Source organism: Callorhinus ursinus, unplaced genomic scaffold (assembly GCF_003265705.2).
Source record: "Callorhinus ursinus isolate GAN/ISIS: 27379988/994484 unplaced genomic scaffold, GSC_fseal_2.0 scaffold14, whole genome shotgun sequence".
Lineage (NCBI taxonomy): Eukaryota > Metazoa > Chordata > Mammalia > Carnivora > Otariidae > Callorhinus > Callorhinus ursinus.
In genome coordinates this window covers 35,552,320-35,565,785 of record NW_027397076.1, presented here as the reverse complement: position 1 = coordinate 35,565,785, position 13,466 = coordinate 35,552,320, and the positions used below count along the sequence as shown (strand labels likewise).

Below are 13,466 nucleotides of genomic sequence, written 5' to 3'. Positions count from 1 at the left end.
GAAAGAAAGAAAGAAAGAAAGAAAGAAAGAAAGAAAGAAAGAAAAAGGAAATGGGACTAGACATACATGCCTTGCCCCTCACCAGGTTGGTATCAGGCTCCAAAGAGATAAAGGATATAAAGGTTTTTTACACATAAAAATTATTATTAAGATGTTGTCAGCTTTTCTGAGTGACTTTTAAAAATATCAAAGGAAGGGTGGTGCCTGGGTGGTTCAGTCGTTAAGCGTCTGCCCTCGGCTCAGGTCATGGTCCCAGGGTCCTGGGATGGAGCCCCGCATCATCGGGCTCCCTGCTCAGCGGGAAGCCTGCTTCTCCCTCTCCCACTGCCCCTGCTTGTGTTCCCTCTCGCACTGTGTCTCTCTCTGTCAAATAAATAAACAAAACCTTTTAAAAAAAATCACAGGAAGGCCACACATAAATGCTGTTGGCTTCCCAAGCTAGCATCTTTAGGAGAGAAATAAGAAAGCTGGTAGATGGACACTTTGCTGAGGAAGGATTTTGTAAAGTAAAGTAGTTACTCCTAATTAAGCAGCAAATACAAATCAGATTTGTGGGGCTAAAAAGTATTCTGGTAACTTGCTTGTTTCATCTGTTTTCCTTCAGTAGGAGCACCATGAAGCCATTTAAGGGAAAGAAAGAAAAAGAAAGAAAGAAAGAAAGAAAGAGAGAGAGAGAGAGAGAGAGAGAGAGAGAAAGAAAGAAAGAAAGAAAGAAAGAAAGAAAGAAAGAAAGAAAGAAAGAAAGAAGGAAGGAAGGAAGGAAGGAAGGAAGGAAGGAAGGAAGGAAGGAAGGAAGGAAGGAAGGAAAGAAGGAAGGAAGGAAGGAAGGGAGATTTGGAGCTTTTTGTGTATAGTGGACTTCCCTTGCCCTGGGGAGGAATACTCACAAATGCTTGGGACATTTGCTTAAGTGCATAGATAAACTTTTAGAAAGGGCTGATATTAAGTCTTCTGCTAGGGTTTTCCTTGTTATTTTAAAGAGATAAGACATTTTTATAGCAATGGGTTTTCATTCTAGTTTATGACATTCTAAGGCATCTCCAAAATCTCTAAACCAATTACTTTTTATTTACTTTATGGCTAAAAAATAAGTAGAGCTCACAGAGTACTTTTAGCAAACAGGTAAGATTGAAGGGTTTCAAGGTCAAACAACTCATTCGTGTGATTCCAAGAATACTGAGGCTTACAGCTCAGTATTGACTGAATGATGGTGTGCAATAGAGTGCATGCAAAACAGAAACAGCAGGTAACAGAAAGCACCAGACTGAAGTCAGAGTTTGAGGAAGGACTGAGCTAAGATCTACAACATCTGTGGCCGATAGAAGTAAAGAGCAAGTGAGGGTTCCCTAATTGTAGATAATCCAGACTTGGCTGGAGAGCACAGTTATCTGTGCTCAGAAACTATCAAGTGAATTTCCAGGAATCAAGTGGCAATAAAGAATGCCATCACCAGAGAAATGGGTGTTGGGTGAGGAAAATCTAGAGCAGTGAGTCTCAATTCTGGCTGTACAATGAATCACTGGGGAAGATTTTTTTTTAATCATGGTATCAGTCCATCATCTCTTTAGACTCTGATTTAATTGGTCTGAGGGTCCAAGTGCTTCTGTGTGTGCTTGTGTATGTGTGTTGTTCTGTTTTAAAGTTTCTCAGTTAATTTTACCGTGTAGCCAGCATTGAGAACCACTGGTCAAGTTTAGTTGCGACTCCTAAGCACTAACATGCTTAACTGGCATAACTATGAGTGTTTAACTGCTAAAACTAGGGTCATTCTCTAGGCCAATCCCTTTCCAGACAGTTACTCTGACTAAATAAGTTAATATACAGGTGCTGTTGACTCCACTCTGACCTAAGTGAAGTACCATCCTTGCACCTGGGCAAGCAAAGCTGGGAAGCTGGGCCCCACACTTCCTCTTTCTTTGTAGCACCTTCCTCAAAATTTTCTAGTCCCCATCCGGTGCATGGGACTCAAGGCTAGCCCATGATTTGTGTGGATCCTAGTCCCCATTTCTATAATTTGGGGCACTTTCCAACACCATACCCCCCAATAGACCCCCAACCAGAGGGGTTGACCAGGTGCCCCAAAGAGCTCTGGTATCTATATCTTTGGAGTCACCTTGGAAGCCCATGAATGGCTCCAGTTTCAAGAGGACAGATAGTAACTGTATGGCCCCACTGGCCAGCAGGCACCTTGCCCCTTGCAATCATGTGAAATTGGGCCACCGGAATGGTGCTGACACACTGATACCAAGTGACTCAAATTGGGCCATCTACCCAGAAGTGGTCCTGCCCAAGAGAATCTTAACTCATTCCCTTGAAATAAATCCTGGTATCTGCCTGAGTCCCCTTATAGTTTCTCCTTTCACCAGCTTCCCCCAAACCAAATTCCTTCTGGTACCTCATCCTCTGCAGAGTCTGGATTTCTTGCCTCTAAATCCCGGTGTCCTCATGACTGAGGCACTAATATCAGCTGATGACTATCTTGAATGCCAACTACATACAAAGATCTTCCAGATATTGCATTAAGTCCCACTGATTGCCTGTCTTGAGTCCTAGATACCCAGGATTTTGGATTCAGTAGGAACAACTGGCTAATGCTATTTCCCCTCCCATCTCTTTTACCTCCTTCTCCCATGTAAGCTGATGTCCCCAATTCAATCTTGAAAACATGTGTCCCCCTGGTTCCCGTGTTCAGACTTGCAGGCTTAACTGTGAATCAGCTTCCATTCCTGTCCTGGCCTCCGGTCTACATGGATTGTCCCTATCAAAGACCATAATTATGGCAGATGCTGTAAAATTCTTGCTAGAGCAAGAACAAGCATCAGAATATGGACAGTGCTAGGTTTCCCAAAGCAGGAAAAATGGAAAAGGAAAAAAATGAAATAACTGTTTTCTGCTGAAATAGCTGATACTTGCTGAAGTTATGGCCCAAAGTAGTGATGATGGCAGGTAACATTAGTCATTAATTAAAAAAAATTTCTGACACTAAAAAAAAAAAAAAAAAACTTTTTACACAACTGAGTGCTTACCATATTCCAAGTACAACCCCATGAGTTGGGCATTCTATCATTATCCCTATTTTTCAGATGAGGACACAAAGGCAAAGAAAGGCTAAATAATTTGCTTATTGTCAAATGGACAGTCAGTAGTAGATCGGAAATAGGAGACCCGTCTGCCTAACACAGACCCTGTCTGTTACCTCCTGATGAGATTTATTTTAAAGATTTAGTTATTTATTTGAGAGAGAGAAAGAGAAAGAGAGAGGGAGCGGGAGATGCAGAGGGAGAGAAAGTCTTAAGCAGACTCCTCGCTGAGTGTGGAGCCCAATGCCTGGCTCTGTCTCACGACCCTGAGATCACAACCCTGAGATCGTGACCCTGAGATCACGACCTGAGCCCAAACCAAGAGTCAGATACTCGACAGACTGTGCCAACCAGGCGCCCCCTGATGAGTTTTACTTTAAAAAGGTAACTTTCCTAACACTTATACCAAATAAACTGAATATTTGAAGGATGGTGTTTTCCTTTTCTACTTAAATACGCAAACCCATAGGGTCAGTGAGAATTCTCAGAGAAGAAAGAGTCTAGTGATACATGCAGCAAAATTGAGAATGAATTGTGCATTTAACTAAGAAAATTTCTGATAGACATTAGTTTTTTTATTATTATATAGAGATGTTTAAAATATATATTAATAATTTATTTTTCTTTTGAATATTAAATTCATTTGTGTGTCAGATGTTTTATTGTTCTGGCAACTGATGCCTTTTTAAGATAAGGCTCCCAACTATCATCCTGGCAGGCTTATTTCTAAAAAGAAATTCAAGAATGATATTGAAGCATATTCCCATCTTCCTTCTTCCCTTATACCTACTCTCCCATATTATCCTCCCACTTGAACTTGGAATTAATCAAAATGTATCTAAATTCTAAGATCAAGTAGCAATGGGAAAAAGTGACTTATTTTTCCAAGTCTGAAAGCCTGACGTTTATCTTTCCATCCATGGTAGCACATCCGGTCTCAGGCAGACTCCCTCCGTGATTTATTTATGTAATTTAAGGATTCCTGAGAATTCCCATTACTGAATAGTCAGTTAGGAGTTTGTTATTTTTCCAATCTAAAAAATTCCATAGTGGAACATTGAAGCAGACTGAAGGAGAAGAGTGTCACTAAAGAACACTCTGTTGTAGATTCTAGATGATATCATTTGTTTAGTAACATGAATCAGCACAAGAATCACTTTGGACATAGTACAGAGAACAAAAAATGAGCTATTTTCTTCATATAACAACACGGTAGCAACATGACGAAAATCTTCTTATGGCTGGTACCTAATGGTTGAGCAAAGTATCTAAATATGTAGGTTGATTATTTCTGAATGAATATGTAATGTTATTATATTATTTTATTATTATGTTTATTATGTTATTATTGTTGATGTAAACACAAATTTATTATTTGATGTTTCAAGAAATCTGGTGGATTTTTTTGAAGTCATTTTTGATGGACATATCATGTGAGAATTTTATATACTTCTGAGCTCCAGCCAGCATTGATAGGCTGATAACAATTGAACTACTACTTCAACTTGCTAAGCAAGACTTTCCTTGCTCTAAAGGCAAGTGCACTCTGTGTCTCTTACTGCCCTCTATCGGCTGGAGCAAGACGTGCTGACTTCGGTGGAATTGTTGATTCAGGGACCTAAGGATCTGTTTCTAGTAATATATGTGCAAGGCACTTCATACAGGTTACCCTCCAGAACACTTTGGTCTTCAGATTTGACACTAAGATTAATTGGCAACTACCATAGAGCGCAACTACCTGAAAATATTTCTAGGGATGAACCCAGAACAACACCAGCAGATGCATCATTTCTCACAAACTCCTAATTTTGCAAATAAGGGGTAGAAGCTAAACTCCACACAAATCTGAGTTCAAAGTTTGTGTTTGTCCCACATTACCGTGCTGCTTCTCTTTCATATAATTAAAGCAGGTGTGAGCTCCTTCTACCACTTTGTTTCTTCTGTCTAGAACTCTTTCACATTCCTAGGTTAAAGAAACAACTTTGGTAACTACTCATCTTTCATAGTGGGATGCCACTAAATAATTTTTAACACTGGTAAAACTACAAATAGGAGATTATATGGAGGTAACAATCAGGAAAATAATGGGAGGAATAGTTTAAAGTGGTTATCTAATGGTGTGGGGCTGGGAATGGGGTGAGAAAGGAGACAAGAGTCTTTTACTTTGACTTTAGACTCTCTTGTATTGTTTAATATTTGTACATGTGTATGTATCAATTTTATAATTATCTTTCTAAACTTTTAAGTCTTTCATAATTAAGTCTCTCATAGTTAGTGTAGTTCAGAGACACCTGAAGAATAATTTCTGTGCCAGGGGAATGGTATGGTGTTGCGGTAGGTATATTAGTTAGGGTAAGCTAGTTGCTATAATAAATTAATACCCAAATGTATAATGGCCCAAACACCATAGAAGTTTTTTCTCTCTCTCAGAGCAAGGCAGTTACAGGTGGGTGAGATGGGGCTGGAGGAGGAGGAGGGAGAGATGGTGTGTTGCACACAGTTATTCAGGGACCCAGAAGGCAGAGGCTCTGCTATCTTCAGCACACGGTTTCAAAGGTCGCCTGAGAATCAACATCAAGCCAACAAAAGGGAAAAGAACATGGAGAAGTATGCATGGGAAGGTATTTATGACCAGGCCTGGTAGTGGTACACAATTACTTCAGCTCACATTCCATTGGCTGGAACTCAGTCAGTTGGCCACACCTAATTGCAAGGAAGGCTGGGAAATATGGGCCAGCAGAATGCCCAGGAAGAAGAGAACGTGGATTTTTGGTTAGCAGATAGCAGTCTGTCACAAAAGATAACATATTTACTTCTAGGGTTCCTGCTTCTGGGGACCCACAATCATGTCTAAAGAGAGTTGAATAAAAGCCTTTCCCCAAAGAGAGGATGTAGAAGATGGTTTGGGCACATCTCCTTAGTCCACCTCTGATGTCAGCTGAAATTGAACAGTTCCCATGCTCACCGCCAGTGTCCCACATTGAGACCCCTATAACTCTTAGCTCTTCTGCCTCTGGGGTTTTTCTGAAGCCACAGAGTTCCTTTATTCCTTGTGCAGAGCAGCCCAAAAGTACAGGGAAATTAACATCCTGGGGACAAACCTCAATCAATGGTGGACAGAGTAGGTGGATTCTAAGGCACATACTACATACATGGATTTTCAGAAAGTTTCCACTGCAGCTGAGCTCCTGTCACTTGGTGGTAACCAGCCTAATAATGAGCCACTTACTGACCTTTTCCTCCTGCCCTGTGACACTCTGCTTGCTCCTCATTCTTGCTTCCTCAAGTCACCGTCCAAATAAACTAATTGAACTCAAGTCCTCGTCCAGGCTCTGCTTTGGGGGAAGAATGACCCAAACTAAGACCGAAAAGTTAAATGCTTCTCTTGGCTTCTCTAGGAAGGGAACTCTAGGAATTTAAGAACCCACCCTGAGGAAGGACTGGGGAAGGATTTATTCTCTATTTCAGAGTCCTAGGCTAGAATCTGTAGAAGGTGTTGCTGGCGCAGTTTGGAAGTCTACGTAACAGATACCCGGCTTCCCCCAAACACTTGGTAACATTCTTTCACAGGGGGAATTGCACACTTGACAGAATAAGGCCCCCTTTGGGACTGCAAGAGCCATAAGTCTAAGTGATTTGTTTGCAAGAAACAGAAATCCTTTCAAGGTAGCTTAAGGAAAGAGTTTCATTATGAGAACTCAAGGCAGTTCCAAGGAACTCAGTGCAAGAAGTACAGTCAGGCCTATGGTAACCAGAAATCATTGAGCAGCTATTCTCTGTCTTTCTCTGTCTTTCTGGGACAGTGTGTTCTCTCAACTCTGCTGTCCACTTCTGTCTCTGAAGTCTGGTTTCTGGACGAGGCTTTTAGTTTCTGTTCCTCCATAGCATCATATTTCTTTTTTTTTTTAAGATTTACTTATTGATTGATTTGAGAGAGAGAGTGTGTATGCGAGTGGGGGGAGGGGCAAAGGGAGAGAGAAAAGCAGACTCCCCACTGAGCACAGAGCCTGAGTCAGGGCTCAGTCCTGCAACCTGAGATCATGACCTGAGCTGAAACCAAGAGTCAGACGCTCAACCAACTGAGGCACCCAGGCGCTCCCCATAGCATCTTATTTCATGTGGCTTTGCATCAAAAAATGCACCAACCATAGCTCAAATACTACATAACCATCATCGAGTGCCTACCTCTGCAGCTGGGGCTTGGTATATGGGAGGGTTGGAGAGATGGAAGTCAAACTAGAAAAAGAAGTTGGTTATGGCAGGGAAGTTAAGATGGATATAGTTTTGAGGTGGAAACTTTGGGGCAGAGTGACCTCAGCAGAAGGGATCAATTTTCTTCATTAAAGTCCAAAGCAGGTTAGAAAAGGAACTGGAGAAGGTGTGAGGGCAAATGTCTAAGGTGGAAGGCAAAATTAAGGCGAGTTATAGCACAAGTATTAGCGAGCTGCTGGGCCATGCCGAGAAATGTATGCATCTACAGCTACAAGTAATAGAATGCCCAAGTGTGGCTTAAACAATGAGAATATTTAATAATGTCACATTCGAAACCTGGAGATGGGCTGTTCCAGAATTGGATAATAAAGGAGTTTGAAGGTGTCAGGGCTCTGGGTTGGCTTCTCTGTCATTCTCTGGGTATTACTCTAAGACTGCTTTAATACCAAATATCACATGCTCCCATGTACAAGGCAGAGTTTTTCTTTGAAAGTCTCCCTTTTATCAAGAAGTAACACCTTTCCCAGATGTCTACAGCATGTCTCTTCAGGTACCATTGCCTAGAATGGGGTCATGTACCTAATCTCTAATCAATTACTTGCAAAGGAAAATTTCACAACAACAGGGAATTTACCCGTTTTATTCATGGTGGATCTCAGAACTGAGAATATGTTTGGTACACAGTAAGGACTCAATAAATATTTGCTGAATGAATGGATTACCATGACTGGCGTGTATCAATCTGCAATTCCTCTCCTGAGGTTGGGGCCATAGCACATCTTCCCTGAGCATATTCTGCCCCATAACTATACCCCATTTGGCTTTGACCCCTGTTTCACACCACCCACAAGATGGATTGTCCAACTAAATAAAAAGGTAAAGCAATAAAACTTCTAGAAGAAAACAGAAAAATATGTTAATGACTATAATGATCTTTTGATGTGTTAAATTGACTGAGCTATAGTCCCCACTCATTCAATCAGACACTAATCTAGATATTGGCATTTTATAGATGTGATTAAAGTTTAAAATCAGTTGACTTTAAGTAAGGGAGATATCCTAGAAAATGTGGATGAGCCGGATTCAATCAGTGGAAGTTCTTAACCAGGACTCAAAGAACAAGATTATAAAAGAAAAAAACTTGATAAATTGTACTTCGTTAAAAGATGCCATTAAAAGAATAAAAAGACAAGTCACACACTGGGAGAAGATATTCACAACACATATTTCTAACAAAAGACTTATGTTCAGAATATGTAAATAACGCCTACAAATCAATAAGAAAAAAGGGGTACCTGGGTGGTTCAGTTGGTTAAGCACCTGACTCTTGACTTTGGCTCAGGTCATGATTTCAGGGATGTGAGATGGAGCCCTGCGTTGGGGTCTGCGCAGGACATGGAGCCTGCTTAAGATTCTCTTCCTCCGCCCCTCCCCCCAAAAAGAAAAAAAAATGAACAACCTAACCAAAAGTGGACATACCACTCGAACAGGCATTTCACAAAATAAGACAACCAAACATCCAATATGCATACGACAAAGTGCTCAGCAATATTACTCACTAGGAAAATGTAAATTTAAAACCGTAATGAAATACTACCAGACACCAAGCAGAATGACTGGATTAAGAGGACTGACAGTGCCAAATGATGGCAAATATGTGGAAGAACTGAGATTCTTTACATTGCTGATGAGAGTGTAAAATGTTATATCTACTTCATAAGCCAACTTGACAGTTTCTGCTAAAGCTAAACACTGCCAACCCTATGATAGCAATTCCAGTTCTAGGAATTTACTCAAGAGAAATGAGTACCTAGAACGTGCTTAAGAATGTCCATCACAGCTTTATTTGTATTAGCCAAAGTGGAAACAACTCCATGACAATTAACAGAAGAATAGATAAATAAGTTGTGGTATATGCATGAAATAAAATACTACACAGCGATTAAAAAAAGAACAGACTACTGGTACATGCAACAACATGAAGAATCTCATAAATATTAAACTGAGTGGAAGAAGACAATTTAAGAGAAAACGTTTCCACTTATACAAAGTTTAAGAACAGTCAAAACTAGTCAATAATGATAGAACTGAGAATAGTGATTACCTCCCCATGGTTTGGGGTACAAACTGGGAAGAAGTGAGAAGGAATCTTTTGAGGTGCTGGGAATTTTCTACATCCTGATCTGTGTGGTGGTGACACAAATGTGTGTACAATAATTCATCAAGCTATGCACTTAGGTTTGGTGCTTTTGGTGTATATGTATTGTCCCTTCCTAAAAGTTACCAAAAAAGAAAAAAACCCCTGGGAGTTCTATTCCCAAGGAACCATTGGGTAAGCAATGAGTACGCCCACTCTAGGGGGGGTCTAAGAACAGAAGTTTCTACTCTTCCTACAATAACTCAAGTGCATTCCCCCCACTGAGCCTCCAAAGAAGGAGGGTTTCAGGAGCACTCTCTTAGGACATCTATCTGGGAGCCTGGTGGAGTTAGAGTTCTGGGAGCTCAGAATTCTAGTTAATATTCCTCTGATTTTTACTTGGGTTGGTGCAGTGGTGTATAAAAGGAATGCAGAAGGATCAGATGGGATTTCTTCAAATTTAAACCAGTGCCTAAAATTCAATTTCATGAACATTGTAGGACACCTGGATTTTTACTGTCAGAACCAATAAAGAAGATGGATCTGGAGACATTATTTATGGTCAGCACAAATTTGCACAAATCTCAGTTGATAACTGGGAGGTCTCCCTTTCTTCCTGCTAGTATCATCTTAAGACTACATTGAAATTTATAGTTTCTAAGGTTGGTACCCAGGAACAGCTCCTCATGTATTCCATTTGGCTACAAGCCTTAATTTAAATAAAGCAGCAGGTGAAGGCTTTCTGCTATCAAAATTATGCAAAGCCTGTTCTAAATTACTTCCTCCAAAATATAGAGCCATCTGTTTGTTAAACATTCCATTTAAACTTTATGCCTATTTCTTCCTTAAAATATGTCAGAGTGAGGATTTCTGGATTGATACTTTATACAAGATTCAACAGAGTTGCAAGCACAAATACTCTACTATTACTTAACAGGAAAAAATGATCAAAAACAACAGGTGAAAGGGATTAAGAGTACACTCAATGTGATGAGCACTGAGTAATGTATAGAATTGTTGAATCATTATATTGTACATCTGAAACTAATATAACACCGTATATTAATTATACTTGAATAAAAAGTATATACATAATAGATTATTAGTGACCTTTCTTGAAATGAAATGGGTATGACTTTAAAACTTAAATAAATGAATTATAGAGTTGATTTTTCCTGTTTGTTTTTAATTTACCTCTTCTTTGCCTTTACTCCTTTACTCTAGGCAAAGTTTCCTGAACACAGTATTAATTCCTAGCTATTTGGTTCTTATACAAAAGCTGCATTTTAACATCTTAGCAAGTATCAGTATCTGTCTTCAGATAGATCTAGCTCCCGGAAAACCAGATAACTGTATTGAAGGGCCTAAAGCAGGAATCTATTCTTCCCCCTTCCCACACTTTCCTTTTAACTGCTCTTTGAATGATAGACAACCATTGGGTGATCTGGCTGAATTCCTTCCCTGCTGGAGATATAAACTAGGAATGGCTTTCATGTTCAAAACTGGGCTTGTCATGGAAGCATTATGCAGTTTTTTCTATGTCTGTGGTGAGTGATTGGAAAAAGCTTCTTTGAAAATCTTCCATGCTAAGTCACTTTATCTATATTCTATGATTAAAAAAAAAAAAACTTGAAAGACTTCCATTTATTCACGTATTAAAGGCTCAGAATTGGGTCCTTAAGAAAAATCCTATCTTAGGGACACCTGGGTGGCTCAGTCGGTTAAGCGTCTGCCTTTGGCTCAGGTCATGATCCCAGGGTCCTGGGATCGAGTTCCACATCAGGCTCCCTGCTCCGCGGGGAGCCTGCTTCTCCCTCTGCCTCTGCCTCTCTGTCTCTCATGAGTAAATAAATAAAATCTTAAAAAAAAAAGAAAAATCCTATCTTGGTTATTGGTATTCCCTTGGTGGACCTTGAAATGAGGAGGATGTGGCAGATTGTATTTGACAAAAATGTCTGCAACAATATTTCTGGTCCCACACGCTCTTCCAAACCCTGCCACTTCCCCATCTATGTCTCCTGGAGTCTATTTCCTCTCCTCTTGAAACTGGGCAGATTTTTGTGCATTCCTCAATGAATAGAATGTTGTAGAAATGACAGTGCATGACTGACCTTCAAGTCTAGGTCAAAAAAAGATGATATGACTTCCATCTTGTTCTCTGTCTCTCTCTCTCTTTCTCCCCTCCGCCGAGCCCCTGTGTGAGAAGTCCAGCTATTTTGAACCCGTGTTGTGGGGAAAACATGTGGAGAGACCACACAGAGTTGCCCAAGGAGCCTCAATGTCCCAGCCCCCAGCTGATCAACTCTTCTTATCCTGGTACCAGACGTGTGAGTGAGCAGGCCTTCAGATGATTCCAGCCCCAGTCACTGTCTATAACTGCATGAGGAAAGTTGAGCAAGAACTGCCTAGTTGAGCCCAGTCAACCCCTATAACCATGAAAGATAATAATAATGGTCATTGTTGTTTTAAGCCAAAGTTTAAAGATAGTTTGCTAGGCAGCAATAGATAACCAAAACAGAGGGTAGCTAGTCATCCATCCTGAAGGTTTTGGTTAGATACCTCCATTTTCATAAAAGCTTGTAAAAAAATTTTAATCTGATTACAATAGTATATGTTGCTACTCTGAATGAACAATATAGAACAAGGATTTTCCAGGTCTTGAAAGAAGATACTAACTCCAATGATCTGTTCCCAACCCCTATGAAAGGTCTGGTTCAGAGAGGGGATCTCAATGGGGAAGTGTTGAAGGACTACCAATCCTCTGGGTTTCTGAGATCTATTTTTTTTTATTTAGCTAAAATTTTAGAAAGTTTTAGTCTTAAACCATATTTCCTTGGTCTCCTATAAAATTACTTCCATGCGTTGCACTATAGGACAAACCTCAGGTTTTCATGCTATAAGACACAACTTTTAAAAAGCCCTATAGGATTTGCTATAAGAATATCACTGAGAGGTACCTGGGTGGATCAGTCAGTTGGGTGTCTGCCTTTGGCTTGGGTCATGATCTCAGGGTCCTGGGATCGAGCCTCATGCCAAAGCCCCCTACTCAGTGGGAAGTCTAATTCTCCCTCTGCCACTTCCCCAGCTTATGCTCTCTGTTTCTCTCTCTCAAATAAATAAATAAATAATAAAAAAAAGAATATCATTGAGGACATCGTTTACTACATCACTCAATGTCCCAGATATAAAGTTCCACACCAGAAATTTATTTTAGAGCTAAGTTCCAGGAAAAGCTTGAGAAACTAGAATGTTTTGCCTTTATAGTCAAGAGAATCATTTTTGGCCTTCATTTTTTTCAGCAGAAAACTCAGATCTGAATCTGTGGCTCAGATAATTATGCGGAGCCCTATTGCTTGCATAACTCATTCTACTCCACTGACTTGTCTTTGCCTAATGCATGTTTTTAATGATCCTGGCTTTATTTATTATTTACATTTTCTATTTGATCTTATGTATTCTTATAAGCTTTTTCAAATCCCTTGTGGAACAAAACATAATAGAAATAAAGTGAGAAGTAAATGAATATATAAGTAAATTACCCTTCTGAGACATCACCAAATTATAAACCTCCCACTGGCTTAATGATTCATACATTTACTTCACAAATATGGATTAAGCATCAACTATGAGCCAGGCATTGTATTAGGGAGGGTCAGAGCTGGAAAGATTTTTAATTTTTTTAGAAGATTTGTTTATTTATTTGAGAGAGAGAGAGAGAAAGAGAGAAAGGCAAGGAGAGGGAGAGGCAGAGGGAGAGGGAAAGAGAGTCCCAAGCGGACTCTGCGCTGAGCACGGAGCCCGACGCGGGGCTCAATCCCAAGACCCTGAGATCATGACCGGAGCCAAAACCGAGAGTCGGCCACTTAACCGACTGTACCACCCAGGTGCCCCTGAAAAGATCTTTTAAAAAAAACCACAGTCCTTGCCCTCAGGGAAATAGAATGCCTAATACTGACCTCTTTGAGGTTCCATTAGTCATCATAAAGCCAGAGCTCCTAAGCTTTTTGGTAAATAAGTCCGGGGGCCGGGGGGGGGGG

General features: G+C 40.3%; 1 long non-coding RNA gene across 3 annotated transcripts in view; it reads right to left on the bottom strand.

The window, feature by feature from the left end:
• Nucleotides 1–13,466, bottom strand: part of LOC141374115 (uncharacterized) — a 98,884-nt gene that overhangs the window by 84,716 nt on the left and 702 nt on the right. The window lies entirely within an intron of this gene.